The 18,746-nt window shown below is 48.0% G+C and overlaps 1 long non-coding RNA gene across 3 annotated transcripts in view; it reads right to left on the bottom strand.

The window, feature by feature from the left end:
• Window positions 1-18,746, bottom strand: part of LOC140843236 (uncharacterized) — a 183,204-nt gene that overhangs the window by 136,908 nt on the left and 27,550 nt on the right. For 2 of the 3 annotated variants that reach the window (XR_012120835.1, XR_012120834.1), the window contains 2 exons: window positions 8,954-9,028; window positions 7,893-8,134 (listed from right to left, as the gene is read on the bottom strand). The exons of the other annotated variant lie outside the window; for it this stretch is intronic. This is a non-coding gene — a long non-coding RNA (uncharacterized lncRNA). Of the gene's footprint in view, window positions 1-7,892; window positions 8,135-8,953; window positions 9,029-18,746 lie in introns of those variants that run through there. 3 annotated transcript variants of the gene reach the window in all.

Raw genomic sequence — 18,746 nt, 5'->3', positions numbered from 1 at the left:
AATTGGTGGCTTCTAGGGAATGGCACCGTCAAGAAGATGGATTCTCTTCTATAGCCTCCAAAGGAACACTGCCTGCTGACCCTGTTCTAGCGCATGGGGACCCACTTCAGACCTCTGATCCCGAGACGAGATTAAGGACAGGACACAGGTAGTGGGGGACATGGGGGGTCCAGGGGATGGAAGCCTTGGGCCTGGGGAGCCCCAGGGATGTGTGTGGAGAGAGTGGGAATGAGCGTGACTTGCAGGATTCTGGTGGGTGACATTCACGCAGAGGAACAAGAAGAGAAGCAGCAGCAAGACCCGAGGACAGGTGGCATCCACAGTCTGTTATAATTCCTCTAGAAGGGGGCCCAGCTGAGTCCCCCACATCTCCTCTGGGCTTTTGGGTGCCACTAGATCCGTGTGCCTCATTCAGTGCTCAGCATTTCCCCTTTATCTGCATTTAGGTGAATTTGAAGCAAAAGAAAAAAATTACAACTCTGTGCACAAAACTTTACCCATGCAATGTCAGGGTGCCCTCGCTGATGAAGACACTTGTAGGGGAGGCTCAGGATGTCAGCCCCCTGTCGTTGGGAGGACTGACCCATCCTTGTGCCGGGTGACGGCTCAGAGCCACATGCAGAAAGGCCCCAGCAATGGGAAGGCTGGGAGGCAGGGAGCCTGAGCTGACTGCGGCGGTGCCAACCCTCCACCCAGTGTCCCAGGCATAGGACCCTCCTGCCTGAGCACCTCCTGTGTTCAGGGAATCATCTTCCTCAGACAGGATTCGGCTCCGCTGGTGTCAGAGCTCTTTTGAGCCTCTGCCATCGTCTGCTCCCCACGGATGTGGCTCCTGTTTCGCTCCCTCAAGCCCTACTGAGCACCTTTGCCCCTTTCCCAGGCAGCCCACAGAAGACCACACGCTTCTCCAGGGGAAACTTGCTCACCTCCCTCCAGTCGGCCCTTCTTGCATAAGATGTCAGACCCCACCAATCACCGAACTGTAACTGTCCCCCTTTCCTTCTTCTGATGTACACACTCCCCACCCTGAACAATGCAGACAGGGGCACAGCTGTGACCTCCCTCAGTCTAAACCCTGACCCTCTTGGAATACACCCTCAGATCCTGTTCCTCCTTATGAACTGTCTTGCCACCCTGTTGACCTACCCTGAGCAAGGTCCTCAAGGCACCTCCTTCACTCTACAAACTGATTTGCCCCATCCTGACCTTGCACTTTGGTCACTTGAACCAATGTGCAGAACGCTGCATTTATCCAGCCTGCACAGCGTGGAGGCTTGTGTGGTCATGGGGTCATTGCTAGATGAGCAGCAGCCCCATCTCCTGCACATCTCAAATACTAAGACCTGCCATAAAAAATCACGGGCTTGGTTTCAGCCAGTGGGAATGGGGAGAAAAGAGAGAAAATGGAGAAAGGAAGAAAGCTGGCAGGAAGGGCTGTAAAAGTCAGGAAAAGCAGAAAGGGGCGTGGAAACAGTGGAGGAGAGGACCCAGGGAAGATGTCCCACCTTTGTGGGCAGGTAGGCGTGATGGGGGGAAGCCAAGGTGACAGGGAATCCACAGCCACAGGTGTGGCTCAGAGCAGGAGCAGGAGGCGAGGTCAGGACCACGGAGGCCAGCGCTGGGTGAGAGGTGTCACGCTTGGAAGCTCTGGACGGCAGAGCCCAGGCAGGGCAGGTGCAGAGGCCAGATGACACACGGCAGGGGCTGGGCAGCCCTGCGGTTCAAAGCCGTGCCCTCCAGTCTCCTGGGGAGACCTCCCAGCGTCTCTCCGAAGCAGTGGTCACCGGGGCTCTAGGCCACAAAAATACAGGAGCCACCCCATCAGAAAGTGAGGCCAAGGTTGTAGTCAGGAATGTCAAGGAGGGTGGAGGCAGCCTGGGCAGGTTGCCCTCCATGGGGCCCATACACGGAGAAGCGTAGGGGGGCCAGGAACTGCAGAAACTGAGGCCAAGCTGTGCAAGGAGGGGACGGAGGGCCACCTCAAGACCAGAGACCCAAATGAAGCCACCAGCGTGGTGCTAGGCTCTTGGAAAACCCTCACAAAATGGGAGCAGTAGATGAATGAGGGAAATCAGGAAGGAAAGAGCGAAGCAAGGAAAAGAAGCAGAAAGGAAATAACCCAGCATCTCCTGAGGGTCCACCGTCTGCTCCTGGTACCTGCTGCTGTGTTTCCGTTAACCCTGCTCAGCAGTCCCACGAGATGGACAGACGCACTGCCATGTCACTGATGAGGAAACCAAGGCCCAAAGCATGAGATATTTGCCCAGCTAAATCGGCAGGACAGGATTCTAAAGCTGCTGCCTTGTGGTGAGGAGGAGACACAAAAAAGAGGAGGTAGGGAAGGGGGTGATTAACAACACCAGGCAAATACCAGGCTGGACACAGAAAACCCAGAGACCAGCTGTGATGCGGGGAGCTCCCAAGCGTGCAAGAGGCAGACAAGAGGTGGTCCGAACAATGATCCCATCAAATAAAGACCATGCCACAATAGGGGATACACATCCTACTGAAGCACAGAGGAAACAGGAAGGAAGACTTCCTAGAGGAGGTGACGTTTGGACCAAGCCATGTGTTGAATGTCCATTTTCTAGAAGGCGGAGGCACACTGAGTTCAAGGCAGGTTTGTAAATTGGCAGCCCTCCGGCCCTCTCCCCTGCCCTGCCCCTCACTCCCCTTCTCCCACAGCAGCTCCTAGGACAGCAGGCACAGGGCTGCTCCAAATGTAGCCGCTAACACCTCACTCCATCTTTGTTCTTCCCTCTCCCCAAGAAACTTTCAGACTCCATCATCCCTACTCTAGGACATCAATCTCTGGCTAAGAAAAGAGCTTTTTAAGCCAGCGTGCAACTAGCAAAGGGTGTCCCCAGAGGAGAGAAAATGTTCCTAGGTTTGGGGCAGGGACATGAATCAATCCACAGAGTGCAATAGGAAATTGAATAGTATTGCACCCGAATCAGTTATGTAATTTTTTAAAAGGCAGCTCTCAAATAGGAAGAGCATTTATCTATTATGACCATTTTCCATTTTTAGTGGTAATTGAAGTTTTTCATTGGCGGCTCCTGCTAAAAAAGCGCCAACACACTGCGATCTTCCCCGCCCGTTCGAATGCAATTAGAGAATTTAATCAAACTCCACTGCAAGTGCAGTGTGAGCCAGGCTATTTTTGAATTTTTCAATCTACAATCATTTGGGGACTTTTTAATTGTTAGTTGGGTTTACTTATTGAACTCAGGCTTAGAAGAAAAATAAACAGCAAAGAGGCAAGAAGTGACTGGAAATGCAAGAAGGATCTAATCCGTGCGATTTAATAAAGTCTGTCCTTTTTAGCTCCAGCAGTTGCTAAATTCCAATGAATTCAAATTTCAACTGGGTCTCTAAACATCACATTACTTACATCTTTCATCTATTATGATGTTTCAAATAAGATTGTTATAAAATTGCCCCAACTTTGGGCAACTGTAGATCATAAAATAGGAACGTTATTGCATTAAATGAGAGGAACTGTATCTCATTTAAAACACATAAGCACATAATTTCATAGATGTATATCTGTAGCCAGATATATATCTATGAACAATGAAATTGCCCCAAAATTAAAAGCCTTCTGGCTATGTATTTGTAAACACAATCAGATCACAGTCCAATAAAGGGACCTTTTTGAATTAATGTGCATCACATGGTCTTTGCATCATTACATTTATAACTTTCCTTTTGAACAGCTCACTGCCTTCTCTGTCTCCATAACAATGCAAGGGTTTGTGTGTGTATTTTCTTGTTTGCTTTGGCTAATGGTACATATAACCATGCTTGTTTTTAAGGCAAGAAAATTGGACCATAATTGTGGAAAATATCAAAAGAAAGAATGTAGCCTTTTTATACCTGCATAGGGGGAGAGTCCCCATCTAATTTCTCATAACTTCTGGCATATTACATTTTGCATTTTAAAAAGAAACTGTCACCTACTCATTTTTATGACTCTGATAATGAGAATGGGACTTATATTGTTAACCAGGAAAGTGCAGTGGTTTTATATGCATATGAAAAGGGAAAAACCATTCCTCTAATTTAGATCATTTAAAACAAAACTTGCCAAGTGACAGCCTTTCAGTTGTAATTCATTCATCTATTGCAGCTCAGTGTTCCTGGGAAGCCATTCCTAAAACACAGGGTTCAAAGTGAGAGAGTAAGGCTTCCTCTTGCACAAAGCTGCACCCTAAGAAGAATGAATTACTGTGTCAGTTTACTGCAAGGTGTCCTGGAGAGTCTGGTGGAAGGGGTCCACGTGGACAGTCAGGAGATCTAGGTGCTACCTCTGCTCTGCCCCATGAGGAGTTTCCAAAGGCCTACGGGCCATTCAGCTTCAAGTGACCGAAAGCCAACTCAATAAAGCAAAAAGAAGATTCATTGTCTTATGTATCTCCAGAGTCCATGGTGGATAGATTCAGGCATGGCTGGATCCAGAAGCTACAGCAATGCAATGGGAACCCAGTCTATCTCCACCTCGTGCGTGACTCTGTTTTTCTCTGTGTTGGCATTATTATTGGGATCCATGTGGTGGTCCTTAGCAGATACAGGCTTCCATCATCCTTGCTGCTATTATGATCACAGAAAAAAGAATCCCTCCTTTCTGGTCACATCAGAAAAGTCCCAGTGTTCACTCCTATGGACTGCCTGGAGCCATTGCCCATCCCTGAACTCATCATGGTGTCCAGGGCAATGGACTGCACTGTGAGCCCATGTCCAAATCACCTGTACAGTCTTGGATTAGTAGAATGAGGTAAACCCCATCTAAATGATATGGATGGATAGAGGGGCTATGGCATATCCTCAGGGGTATCAGAGCTTCATAAAGTAACACACCATTGGCTTAGGAAATAAACTCTACAGGCTAGTCCTACCATCCTAGTTCCCAAACATCTATATACAAATTAAGATCTTGATTCGGATTTCTAGCTTAGAAGCTAAACTCCTGTAAAAGACACTTGAACCTCTGTTTTTTGATCTGTAAAATGGGTGTGATAATGCCTCTCCCATAAATTGTTACTGAGATCATCTGTGTGAAAGTATTTGGCAGAGCACAAACAAGGAACATTAAATGATACTATAGTTGCATGCATATTATTATTATGGGATATTAGGGGAAGTGAATGAGCAGTTGATAGCAAATCAGTATCTAAATTAGTCACAACAGGAGCATTTATTTTCACCATTCCTGCCTCCAAGTCTGAAAAATCCCAAGGAAAGAGCCACTGGGGTCTATAATACCATCTCACTGTCCTGAAATAAGTGTAACCTTTACAATTAACTTAAACACATACATGTTTGTCCTTTATTCCATTGTATGGCTCCATATCTTTTAGACTTCACCTGAGTTGTAAAGCATTTCAGATACTTTTGGGAAGAGACATTGTGAATAGGTAAGGTCAATTTACAGGCAAAATTAGAATTCAGGTCCAGAGAATGGGCAGCCCAGATAGGTACCTCCTACTTTAGAATGGAGATTAAACAAAACTAGCTCTTTGTCTTCCATTGTGATAGCATCATTTTTTTAGATGACTGACTTTATTTCCTTAAAGAGTTTAATATATAATCATTGTGAAAGTACTCCAGGATTTCAAAATGAGCATGAAAGAACCAGTAAAGAAAAAAATTCCACCACTCAGATACAATGGTCATCAATATTTGAGGAGCGTAATTTCAGCTATTAGTCTATGTATAAAGATAAATAAAAGGGTTGGGGAGATGATAAAATGAAAGAGAGATAAGGGGACAAATATAGGAACATACCGTGTACACTATTTTTTAATGTTTAAAAACACTCAATTTTTCTTTATTTGAATCTAACAGAAGTAAAAAAAAAAAAGCTAAAGTAATATTGGAAGACATTTAAGATCCATTTTCTCTAGTTACAGGATATAATTTCCTTCCTAAAAGATCCCTCTTGATTAAGAAAATAGATTATAGCATACATTGAGCTGGGGTCATCTTTAAATTATATTTTAATTTTAGATTATTAACTCCCTGCTATGAAGGAAGAGGAAATTAACACCATATACTTCTTTCTACATCTCAATTTTTTTTAGTTGTGTTACTATTGTCTAGCTTTATGATACTTACATTTTGTTCAGTTGGTCAGTCATCATCCTGTATTTAGTGACTATGATGTTCACTATCTAACCATGATGTCATCATTCCTATATTATTTATTTTAGTTCATCTTTATATGATATAGATTTAAAATGCAAAATAAAATACAGCATTCAATTGGGGAACTGAACTGTGTTTAATTTCCTCGAAAGGCATAGGTATTGCAATCTGAAAGTTGGTGCCTGCTTGTCAATATTTCTAAAAACCTTTATGTTTGAAGGACAATATAACTTGGCTTAAAATTCTTGGAGCATGCCTTTTATTCCTACCTTCACCACTTTGTAGGAATTCATGTTGTGGCATTGACTATAGTTGTAGAAAATTTGAAGAGAATCCTATTTTTCTCCTTTATGTCTTAAAATTTGCATGTTCTCCTAGAATCCAACAGAATTCTTTCCTTACTCTTGAAATTAAGTCTTTTCACAAAGGTATGTATTGATGCTGCTCATTCTGTATCACATTTTCCTGGCACATGCTATACCTTGTGATCAGCCCCTCACTTAGTTCAATAAAGTTTTCTTCAGTTATATCATTTAATATTTTCCTGTGTCATTTGTTCTGGTCTTCCTGAAGAGAGACAAATTTATGCGTTTGTAATATTTCTCTTGTCCCCTACCCATCAGAAATAAATATCATCTTTATAATCATTTTTATATCCTTCTACTTTGAAAGTAGTGGGGGTTTGTCTTTGGATGACACAATAACAGGGTGGGGGTGTGCATAACTGGCATTTAGGGATGGGGGTTAAGAATCCTAAATGCCCTTCAACATAGAGGAGTCTTGCACTATGTTGAATGTCCTGTCAAAACACCAGTAGGGCCTGTTAGTTAGCCTGGCCATCGTGTCCCTGAGTATGTTGATTCTCATTTTTAAAGACTTTAATGGGCCTTTAATTTATATAACTTTTTTTTTCACCTCAAAATTCTGCCAGTTCACTTTCATTCCCTTATGCTGTTTTTTAATTTCTTCCTTGTGCTCAATCTTATAAAGATCATACTTCCTGGAATATTTTCAATGCTATAGAGATATATCTGTCTAAATTTTCCCACTATTTTCTTAGGCAATTATTGTTATATATTCTCTTTATCAGCCTTTTGATGATGGATTTTGTTCCCTCCACATTTATAGCTATTTTACTTTTTTTGTTTGACAGATCACAGACTGGTTCCGGTATGTACCGTTTTTGTATTGAATGGAGCAAGTCTTCTGTTGAGTTGGAGCAGAGAAAGGTAAAGAATGGGGACATCACAAACATGGGCACAGCCTGCTTTCTGGAGATTTTCTATTCTTACGTGTGATTTCCTTTGCCCTGAAATATGTCTCTCTCCCATTTGGCCTTGGAGGGGCTTCTTCTTTACTGGGGGAGGTCTCTGCATTTGACTGGGCAAACCCTGCCTTTCTTCTTCCACATTGCCTTGTGTTCCGTACATTCCTCAAGCCAGGAGCCCTGGCTCAGAGTACTGATAATGGCACATGGGGTTGGTTTCTCCTGTACCTCCACCATACCATCCCTGCATGATGTCAAACTGAGCCTCCAGAGGACACTGCCTGCCCATGTGCTGCATGATCTTGTCATAATCAATGGGTCACTGGCCTTTTAATCCTGGGGGACTCACTCTTAGGGCAATGTGTTTCCTGCCCAAGGTCCAAGGAGGTGGGAACCAGCTCTGGGCACCCTCTTGATATTTTGTATTTACAGGTTTTGAAAAAAAACACATTCTTTTCTGTGTTTAGGGATTATGATTTTTCCTTGTTTTTAGGAAGGCAGAAAGTTATTTCATTTAATTTTCTGCTGGCTGGGATAAATTTTGAGGAACAATGATACATAGAAATGCCTTACATCAACTTTGTGCAACCAGAAGCCTGGCTCTAGTCTTATACAGAAAAAGGATTATCAGTTTCCAAGTGTCTTCATACATCTCAGCTCCATTTTCCTAACTTCGTAACTTCAATCCTCAGCAGCTTAAGTCTGTCTCAGTTTCCTCATCTGTAAAATGAGAATAATAACCTTTTTTGAACCTCACAGAGTTGTTGTGAGAACTAAATGAATGAATTTGTGAAAGCACCTCAACGCAACTCATGACAGCCAGCAAGAACTCAAGAAATATCTTCCTGTTATTTTAGCTATCACCCCCACAACAGCTCCGCCAAGTGGAGATCCCTGTCCTAATGCTATAGACTGAAAACTGAGATACAGACTAAGTGACTTTCCATCAGAAATAGGTGGCGCGGATAGCTCTCAACGCCCAAACCTATGCTCTACCTATTCCCAAAGTTGGAAGGATGATCTGCAGGGCGCTCTTCACCACTTTCACATTCACCAGAACTTTTGGTCCAAATGTACCCAATTTGTGGATGAGAGAACCTAAAAGCTGAGTTGTCTAAAGACTACACAGCAAATAAGTCAGAGTCAGGACTGGAAAACAGACCTTTAGCAATCCAGGACATATGGGAAAAGGCAAATGGATTAGTTGATTTGTGCCCAAAATGGCATCTTCCCCTGAATGTGGGGACAGAGAGAGAGGAGGACGGGAGGAAGGAAGGGGATTCCTATCCACCTCTAAGCAGAGACAAGTAATTTCCCCTCTCTGACCCTCAAATGCCTCATCAGGAAAATGGGGGATAATAATGATACCATAAATGTTAAATGAATAATCAACCCTATAAAACACAATCTACTCTATTCCTCAGTCTGTGTTAAAAGATTTGTATCTATCAGCATGTGCATTGTTAAGGTCATCTGTCTTCCTAAGATTTCTCTACTTATCTGTCTAAACATCATCGGAAGAGCATAAACAAAACATACTTATGTATTTTTCTGGGTGGCAAGGATACAGGTGATTTTAATTTTCTTTTTACATTTCTAAATTTTCAAACTTTCCTGTAAAGAAAAGAACATGTGTTATTTATATTACCAAGGGAAAACACAAGTCTTAAAAAAATGTTGATCCTGTAGGGTTGTTGTAGAATGACGAGAGCGCATGAACGTGCCAGGGCTCTGCAATCCAGCAGACGCGGGTTCATTTCCCTCTCAGCGGCCTGCAATCCCAGGCACATCTGCTGTCTCTGCACCTCCATTTCCTCCCATGTTGAATGGGACGATAAGATTCTTGGGTCAACATGAAGGGTGATGGGATTACCTAGTTAAATATCTCACAGGAGGCTGGGCACACAGTAGTCACTCCCCAAATGTCAGCTCCCTTGCCTTCGCAGAAAGTTCCAGCTGGATCGTCTGCAAGCCTTTGAGACGTGCAGGCCAAAACTGCAGCCAAGAAGAACTCCTGAACAATACTGTTTATTTATACAGTGGGAAGATTGAAATTGTTATGCTTTGACTGGCAGGAGCTATTTATAGGCCTTATTTCCAGAGAGCTGTTGGGATCAGGGCTCTCCCCAACAAATTTACCAACTCCCTGGTTTGGCCATAAAACTCCATGGATATCTGTGTGGGCCTCTGCTTCCCAACCACATGAAAGCAGAATTCCTCCCCTGTTCTATTAAGCTAAAATCATTGCCTGCAGTAAACAAGGCACAGGGGGAAGGGGCCAGAGAAAACCCTCCCAGAACGGTGGGGTGGAGCTTAGCAGCAGGAGCAAATGCCAGCCTCCCTCTGCTCAGCCCCACATGCTGAGTCTAAAGGGGAGCAGTGATGGATTTCACCACCAGGCCCGGGTCTGGAGAAGGCTAATCTCTCCGAGTCCTTTGACATCAAGTGCTGGTGGAGCCCGGGTTCTGGACAAAGCACTGGAGTGAATCTTGTGGGTGTGAATGGCTAACGGGAGGAGGGCAGGTAGAGGAATCACCGGGGCAAAGGCAGGCAGGCAGGAACAGTGAGCGAGTGGCTCAGTCAGACAGAGCCTGGGATGACAAAGAACATGCTAGGGAGCTTCGCGTGCACCCGCGCAGGAATTCTGGCTCATATGGAGGCTCCATACATATTGGCTGTCTGGATGCTGATAGACTTGGGGCAAAATTAGGGTGGAAGGGGGGATCTGGAAGAGAGGAAGTTGAAGCTTTATTTTTCTCCTCAAACCTTAGGCCTCTGCAGTATGCAGAGCTGCAGAAAGCCAACCTGGGTCCAGTCCTTGGTAGGGGGCCACATAAATCCCTTCTGCCTCCACACCAACTAAAGACATTTCCGGAGGGTCTGGAGGGGGCCCATTTGGAACCTGTACTCGGCAAATACCTTGTGCCAATTTTTCAAAGTCAGGGCATTGAGTAAAACCCAGACTGTTTCTCTGACTTTTTTTTTTTTATGTTCAACATGCATTTGAATTCTGGAGAAACACAGACCACATGTTTCTAATCCATAGATACTTAAATCATCAAAATGTGGGCCTACGGTTTGGAGGCCGACAGGAACACCAGAGCTTTTAAAGACTTTCTTCTCTTTCTCTAGCAATCAGGAAGTAGCCTTTTTCCAAGAGGAAAGCAAATTTTGACTCCAAAAGGGCTGCCACATTCAGTCCCAAACTCAGCCCGTGCAACGGCGAGCAGCCTCGGAACGTGGCGTGGCGCATTGCCGCAGATCATGAGGAGAAGGCGTCTGTGGTCCATGGGGTCCTGTCTCCTTGCCCACCCTGCTCCACTAAAGACTCGAAGGAGAAGGGCAGAAAAAGGGAGAGGAGGAGCCTGGCGACCAGAGAGGGTGACACGGGTGCTGGTTCCCCACCTGCGACCTCAGGTGGGCCATGCGGCCACTCGGTCTCTGCCTCATCCTTGGGGAAGTGTGAGTCAATGCCCGCTCCATGGACTGTGGGAAGGGAGGGGAACTAGTCAATAAGAGGGAAAGAAAACAAAACAAAGCAAAGTGCGAGTAAGTGTACGTCGGACAACACACCCAGCCGGGAACACCCCTGGCCAGACAGAGTCCCGGGCGCTCCTGCCCACACTCAGCGCCCAGAGCCTGCCCCTAACAGTCATGGTACCTCTGTCCCCTGCACCTGCCCGTCCACTTTCAGGCTCGCTGGCTGGAGTAACGTCAGCAGGGCCTCCACAACCCAGCAGCCCAAGTGAGAATTAGTAGAGGCTGAAAGCCTCCCACAGAGCAAGGAAGACATCGTTTATTGTGTACTGAACGGAACTCCATCGCACTGATTCTGACACCAATAGGGCTCCTGGCTAAGACGCGCTAAGAGTGCCAGCAACAGGAACCAGTAACGGCCTGCCCCACCCACCCCAGGCTGAGCCCCATGCTGTCATTTCCCCAGGGCAGAGGTCTGCTTATGTGCTGTGGTGAGATATGGCCCACAGAGGCATGTTGGGGGTGGGGGCAGCACTCCTGTGTTCCCCCATCCCCAGCAACACTCTGGTGGGGGGTGGGGAGGCTGTCCTCATTAAGTAATTTGCATTCTGAAAAATTCATAAGGGCACCAACCTTGGAGTCAGACTATTTAGGTTTGATTTCTGACTTCATCACATCTGAGCTGTGTGACCTTGACCAGGTTATTGATATCTCTGTGCTTCAAAACCCTCTACTTTAAAATTGGATACTAATAGTTCTCACTTGATGAGATGGCTGCGAGCATGAAATGCAAAGCAGAGAACAATCCCCAGCCTATAGTGCCCCGCATATGTGTTTGCTGGCATCGTCATCACTACCCTTGGCCCAGAGCAACAAAATCTGTGGGCACAAAAGAAGCACATGGCACAGAGTAAGCTCCCCACAAACAGTAGTTGCCTCCCTGCCTCCCTGCTGTGTCACCTCCTCGCCATCAGCAGCAAACTCTCATGGTCCCAGGACACGACGCCTGAGATCATGCAAGCTGAATGCTAAGAGGGGGTGAGGTCGGGTGATCCTGTCCAAACACTGCCTTTGGGATATTTTGCCTCTTTTTGCTTTTTAACTCACCATCAACAGTGGAGTCTCCAGTGCTTTGAAATCTCCCAGGAAGATGTCCCCATTCCTGTCAGCAGCCCATCTTCCCAGAGCCAGAGATGCAGAGAGAAAATGCCCTCCACAATGCGGACCACCCACACGAGCGTCTTTGACCAAGCAGCCCCTCCCGTCTGCTGACTGGAGCTCGGGAAGGGGGCCCGGGACAGCGGGCGGGTCAGTAAGAAGAAAGGGAGGGAGGTGAGGAGATCAAGGGGCGACCGGCCAGGGGGAACTGCAAACACTCGTCTAGTTCTGCTGTCCCGTCCAGAAATGAATCATTACTATTTGGTTAGAAGATGTTTTAAGATCCTGGAAGAAGGGTTACATTAAAAACAGTAAGTCTTACGGCCGGTGGAAAGGAGAGGCACCATGTCCTGGGAACAAAAATTGTCCCCTGTCAGAGTGAAGCATAGGTATCTGGAAGGAGCTGACATTTTCACTGCATTCAAACTCTTCCTAAAAAGTGTTGCTGTGGCCATTGTGTCAGAGAGCAATGTCCCTCTGTCCGTCAGGAACAGCTCTGTGTGGAGAGCAGACGTGAGGCAGTCACCGTGGATCTCGCCTTCCCTGTTGCTGTGGAGATGAGTGCAGGCGCCCACCGGCTGGCCGGTTTGTATGGAGAGGAACATCAGCCTCCTCCTCTCGCAGCAGCGGGCCGAGCTCCCATCAGGGTGCACGGAGCTGAGCAAGTGGGACCCAGCTGCCCAGGGGTCACAAGCAAGCCCAAAGTCCAACAGCACACGTTAAAAGCGGCCGTGGTCCCAGGAGACAGGGGCAGGATGCGGAGCACCAGGCAGGTGCCAACACAGACCGCCAGCACCTGAGGTGTGTGCCACCCTTTACAGGGTGTCAGCTAGTGAATGAAGACAGGGCCTCACCCCAGGGCCAGTTATCACAGTATCGTGGGTCTAGTCCCGCACTGGCCCTAAACAGGGTCCAAGACAGACAGCTGTTCAGACTGGATCTGAGCGCATTGCCTCTCAGTGTCTTAAAGCCCCATTTCTTAGACTTTTGGTGATTTGGGGTGGAGTTGGGGGGTTTGTGGGACAGACAGACAGAGAGCCTGAGCAGGGGGAGACACAGTGGGAGATGCAGAAAGGACAGGGGCTGAAAAGAAAAGAAGGAAGGGAAGGACAGGGAAGAGAAAAGCAAAGCCAGACAGGGCTTTGGGCCGCACTAGCTGGGGAGCTGGGGAGTCAGGCAGAGGGAGGCCCACTGTTTTCACCTCGTCCCCCACAGGCTGGCTGTGAAACCTCCGAGGGGAGGGGTGCCCACTTTGCCCATGCCTCCTCGGCTGTGAAGCCCTTCCCCACACACTGACAGGCACTGTCACACAGCCCCCTGGGGCCCCCATTCTGCCAAGGGGCAGACACCGGCTGCGGTCTGGCCTGGGCCTTCCTGAGCATTCTGCCTGGGTCATCATGAACGACACACTCAACTTCTCTCTGCGCCCCGGTCTACGTATCTGAAAAGGTGGAGTGACATCTTTTCATCTCTGCACCTAGCTCCTGGGACAATCATCCCCAAGAGGGAAAACAGGAGTGCGTGGGTGTGAACAGCGCCCTGTGCAGCTCCCTGCCCGGAGAGTAGCTCACACTCACTGGTCCCATTTTGGGGACCCCCTGGACCCTGCCAGTCAGTGGGAGGGGGCTGGCCAGTGACCAATGGGAGGAATTCACCTGGACTCCTGTCTCAGTCTTTCCAGACGGACCGTGGCAGGTCTGGACCAGGGAAAGTGACACCCGGCCTCTCATCTTGGCTTAAAGATGTCACTTTGCCTTTTTGAACCTGAGTGTCTTCATCTGTCAACCAGGTCTGCAAAGTCCCACCTCCAGGACCATGAAAATGAGCAAGGATGGGTAATGAGGACTCAGCCTGTCGGCCTCAGGGGTGCAAAGTGTCAGGAGGGAAGCGGGGTTTTCTGAGGGGTGATACTAGGCACTCCTCACCTAATGTCACACATCACTGGATCTCCCCACCTTTGCTCAGGGTGCCCATCAACCCTGTGGGCAGTCATTCTGAGGTCAGGCCTGGGATACAAATCAAGAACTGAGACGATCATGTGTGAGAAGATAAATATGGCCTCACAAACATGAATGAATGATCAATCAATCCAGAAACAAGGCCAGGATTTATGACAAAGTCCTTGCTCCCCACCTGGAAAATCTTCCATATTTCATAATTTGGCGTGTCCTTGAAGGCCTCCAGATGGAACCAGAAACAAGTTCAGTCCTGAGCAGCATGTCCACGGCTTTCAGGAAGCAAGAGCTACCCTCCTGAGACCATTTAGCTCCTGGGACAGCCACCAAAGCCCTTCAGATGACCTGAGTAAGGCCCCAAAGAGCAATGACAATAAAGCTCAAAGGCATAACGTGCTGGGTCCAAATCCAAGCCCCCAGCTTAGAAGCCAATGCCTCATCTGCTCACCTTTCTGAAGGTGTAATCAGCTGCCCTGAGGAAAGGGCAGGGGCCCCACTGAAGGGATCCGCGGGCAGCTTAGGCGGTTCCAGGAAGAAAGGGAGTCCGGCTCGAGGCCACGGAGAGCAGAGTCCCCAGCACGGAGTGAGCCTTGAGTCACGAGCTAAAAACACACTTTTGCCAATTACAGCTCTCAGCAGCCATAATTTATACAGGGCTGATGAAAACTGTGTTTTTCACTCAGCAGAGGAGGGAATCTCAGAGAATCAGGCCTGACCTTCTGTAGGGGAATTTGCCTTTTCACATGAGCTCTGGCCTCCATGTCCAGGCCCCTACCTCCAAAAAACACTTACACCAGCATTAGCCAAGATGTGTCTGATTTCAAAAGATTCCTCTTCCTCCATATTTTGAGTGCAAAATGCTAAATTCATAAACCCTTAATTTGATTTGTTCTAATCCACTTACTCAAAGCTCTCTGAAAAACTTTTACACCTGGGCTATGCAGCCCCCTCATATTTGCTGATAATTCAGCTCTGAGCTGGTCCAGGTACAAAGCATTCTGGGCTGGAAAGAAGCCAAAGATAAACTCATTCATCTATTCATTCATTCATTTACTTACATCCCAGCTACTGGGAACCCACTATGCACAGGTCTCTGGGCCAAAAAAAGAGCCTAGAACCCTACTTGGAGATGTTTAAACTTGTGACAGGTGATAGAGACCAGGTCTAATCACTTCCCTTTACAGATGGGAACCCTGAGGCCCAGGTTTGCCCAAGTTCACCCAGCAAGTCGACAGCAAACCAAGGAAGAGCAGCTGGGTCCGTGCCTGCCAGCAAGCTTGGGAGGCCACAGAAGTCCCAACTGTGGCTTCCCCATCGCATGAGAGGCCAGGGCATCCCCTGCAGCTTCCCCACGGCACATGGGGGGGAAGTCATGCCCCAGGCCCCTGACTACCAGCCCATGCTGCTGTCTCCCTACCCATGCACGACACTCCAGGAGAGGTTCCTGGGCTCTCCTGAGCAAGGCGGCTCTCCCAGGACAGCTCAGTTCACACTGTGTCGATGTTGCAATGCCCAGCCAGATGAGGCAACATGGACAGTTGGTGGCAGCCCAACATTTCCAGAGAAGCCCAGGGGAAATTGCCAAAAGCCAGAATTCCTAGGGGCTGACTCCCAGCTCTGCCAGGTCCCCACCCCTGGTTGAAAGCCCTTTTTTCTATCAAACTCTACAGAAAAATGGAAATAAAAATAGAGATAGCTGAGGAGGATGCCAAGCCCTTAGCATCAGCTTCTGAGAGTTGGGGGAGATGGAGCGAGTGCTGTCAGCCCCATTTACCCATAAGGAAACTGAGGATCAAAGACCAGAAGGGATTTCCCAAGGTCACCCAAGGAGCAAGGGCAGATCTGGTCTGGAATCAAAGACGTTCAAATAATAACTCTCTAATACCAGCCAGCAGCAGGCACTTCCCTGCGCCAGTGCCCTGCTCAGCGATGGTATTACTCATTTAATCCCCAGCCACACAGAAGTGACGAGTGGTGTTCAAACCCAGGTGCCCTGATGCTACAGCCAAAACCGCTCACCTGCTGGGCAGCACCACGGTGTTCAGCCCGAGTCCTGAGCTTGGCCCTGCATGTTTGTGGGTGTCGTTTCTCCTCTCTGGGCTTCAGGTTTCCATCCAGGAAATGGGACCAGGGAGACCCTCTCACAGGAAATCAATGAGAGGACATGGTCAGGACTCCCTCCTCTTTTCTTCTCTTCCAAGTCCATATCTGGCTGTACTCATGCCTGTCTTTGAAGCCTGAATTAATACGTTCAGTCGTCTGGGAAGAGCAGCTATTTTGTGAAAGTAAAATGCTGTGATTAAGCCTGAAGGCAGACGGGGCGAGTGCAGGCTTGGCCACGGGCTGTAGGATGCCTTCCCTGAGCTGGGCCCATTATTCTCGCCTATGAGGAAGGCACTGGATAAGAGTGAGCGCAAATGTCTCTTCCCATTTTACCACATTATGGTTCTAAAATCAAGTTATTTTTAAGTTATTTATATCCTAAATCACTTGATCAGAGGTATAAATGTATCTGTTCCTACATCTCAGAAAAAAGCAGCTGGAAATCTTTCACTGAGCACCTAAAATATGCCTGACAAATACTCAGTATGTCTTGAGTGAATAAATGCATTCATTCATTTCACTAGTTTGTGCCTATCCTCATAAATGATGGGCGGGTGGGTTAATGGATGCATGAATGCATCAATGGATGGATGGATGGGTGGATTGATGGATGGATGGATGGATATGTAGATGGATGGATGGATGGGTAGATGGGTGGTTGGATGGAAGGATGGATGGATGGGTGGATGGATGGATGGATGGATGGATGGATGGATGGATATGTAGATGGATGGATGGATGGGTAGATGGGTGGTTGGATTGAAGGATGGGTGGATGGGTGGATGGATGGATGGATGGATGGATGGATGGATGGATGGATGGATGGATGAATATGTAGATGGATGGATGGATGGGTAGATGGGTGGTTGGATGGAAGGATGGATGGATGGATGGATGGGTGGGTAGGTGGGTGGGTGGATGGGTGAATGGATGGGTAGATGGGTGGGTGGGTAGATAGACAGATGGATGGTTGGATGGAGGGATGGACGGATGGATGGATGGATGGATGGATGGGTAGGTGGGTGGTTGGATGGGTGAATGGGTGGATGGATGGTTGGATGGACTGGATGAATGGATGGGTGGATGGGTGGGTGGGTAGGTGAGTGGATAGATATGTAAATGGATGGGTAGATGGATGGGTGGATGGATGGATGGTTGGGTGGATGGATGGACGATTGGGTGGATGGATGGATGGACGGACGGATGGATGGACGGACAGACGGATGGATGGATGGTTTGGTGGATGGGTGGGTGGATGGGAGCGTGGATGTGTGTATGGATTGGTGAGTGAATAGACACACATCCTATACCCAGAGCTTAGCACTCTAAAGGATATGGACATTGAGTTAGCCACATGGACCTTGTGAGGTATTATCCCAATTGAGAGGCACAGAACGCTGATGCTTTTCCCCTTGAGCAAGCCTATGAGGGTCTCTGAACCCTCGTTTCTTTCTTTATAAAATGGAGTCATTGATGTCTTTTTGTACTCGGTAGCTGTGCAATGAGATGTCTGGCCTGTAAACAAGAATTCCTACTGCACTCAATGCACAGAAACTACCACCATTATTGCTTATTTTATCATAAACTATTATAATTCATGGCATCTTGGTGAGCACTTGTTAGAGTAGGTTAGACAAAGCGTTATGATGACTCATAGGGAATAAAAACCATCCCTTCTTTCAGGGGGAGATGGTATTTGGGCAAAGTTGACTTTGGGGGGGGGCTTGGGCTGTCAGAGTCGGGGTGTTTGATGGTAGAGAGCCACAGGGAGGACAAGTGGGCCCTCTTGGCAGGGCCCTCAAACTCGGCAGTGTCAGTAGCCTGCACCAGACCCCTCTCCGTGGGGCTGTCCATGTGCTGAAGGGGTTTAGCAGCACACCTCCCTTCCCCACTAGATGCCAGGAATCCCCTTCCCCCAGCAGGACAACCAAAAAAAAGTCTCAAGACATTGCCAAATGTTCCCTAGGCGGGCAAAATCACCCCAGCTTGAAAACCACCACCCTAGGTTACAAGACAGTTCCAAATTCAGGCCCTCAAAGTTTCTCATCTCGGCATTCATAGTAGCAATACCGACAGCAAGGGCTTTGCGGTCAGACCTCAGGACAAGGTGGCACCTCGGCTCCCGAGAGTGGCTGCACCTCCCCTGCCTCAGGGTGCTCATCTGTAGAATGGGAACTGGAAAGAAAGTGTCCCCAGGTAAAGGCTCCCACACACACGGCCCCCCTGGAGGGTCCAGGCCACCAAAGTGATTCTGTGTTCTGGCCACTTAGATGGCAGGAATAAAGCCACTTACAAAAGAGGCTGGATCCGTGGGGCAAGAGCCGGAACAGGAACGGAAGGCTGAGAGTGACCGCAGCCCTTGACTGATGGGTGGAGGAGCTCTCACCCTCTAGAAATCCCCGCATCCCCCAGTGACAACTGCAGCCTGCATGTCAAGAGGTCTCGGGGCCTCAGCGTTTCCTGGTTCAGCTGTCTGGAGGGGCAGAGGGTGGGTGACCTTGCCAGCTTTCCCGTGGCGCTCCTCCAGGCCCCGTGAGGCCTCAGGCAGGCAGCAATCCCTGGCCATCAAAGCCCTTCTTGGGAAATTGCTTGGCCAAGTCCACATTGTCCCCGCATCTTCTGCAGGCAGGTTGTTCCAG

The sequence above is a fragment of the Manis javanica genome, chromosome 8 (assembly GCF_040802235.1).
Source record: "Manis javanica isolate MJ-LG chromosome 8, MJ_LKY, whole genome shotgun sequence".
NCBI classification, from domain to species: Eukaryota; Metazoa; Chordata; class Mammalia; order Pholidota; family Manidae; genus Manis; species Manis javanica.
Note: the sequence above shows the minus strand (reverse complement) of the source record. Positions and strands in the feature narration are given on the sequence as shown.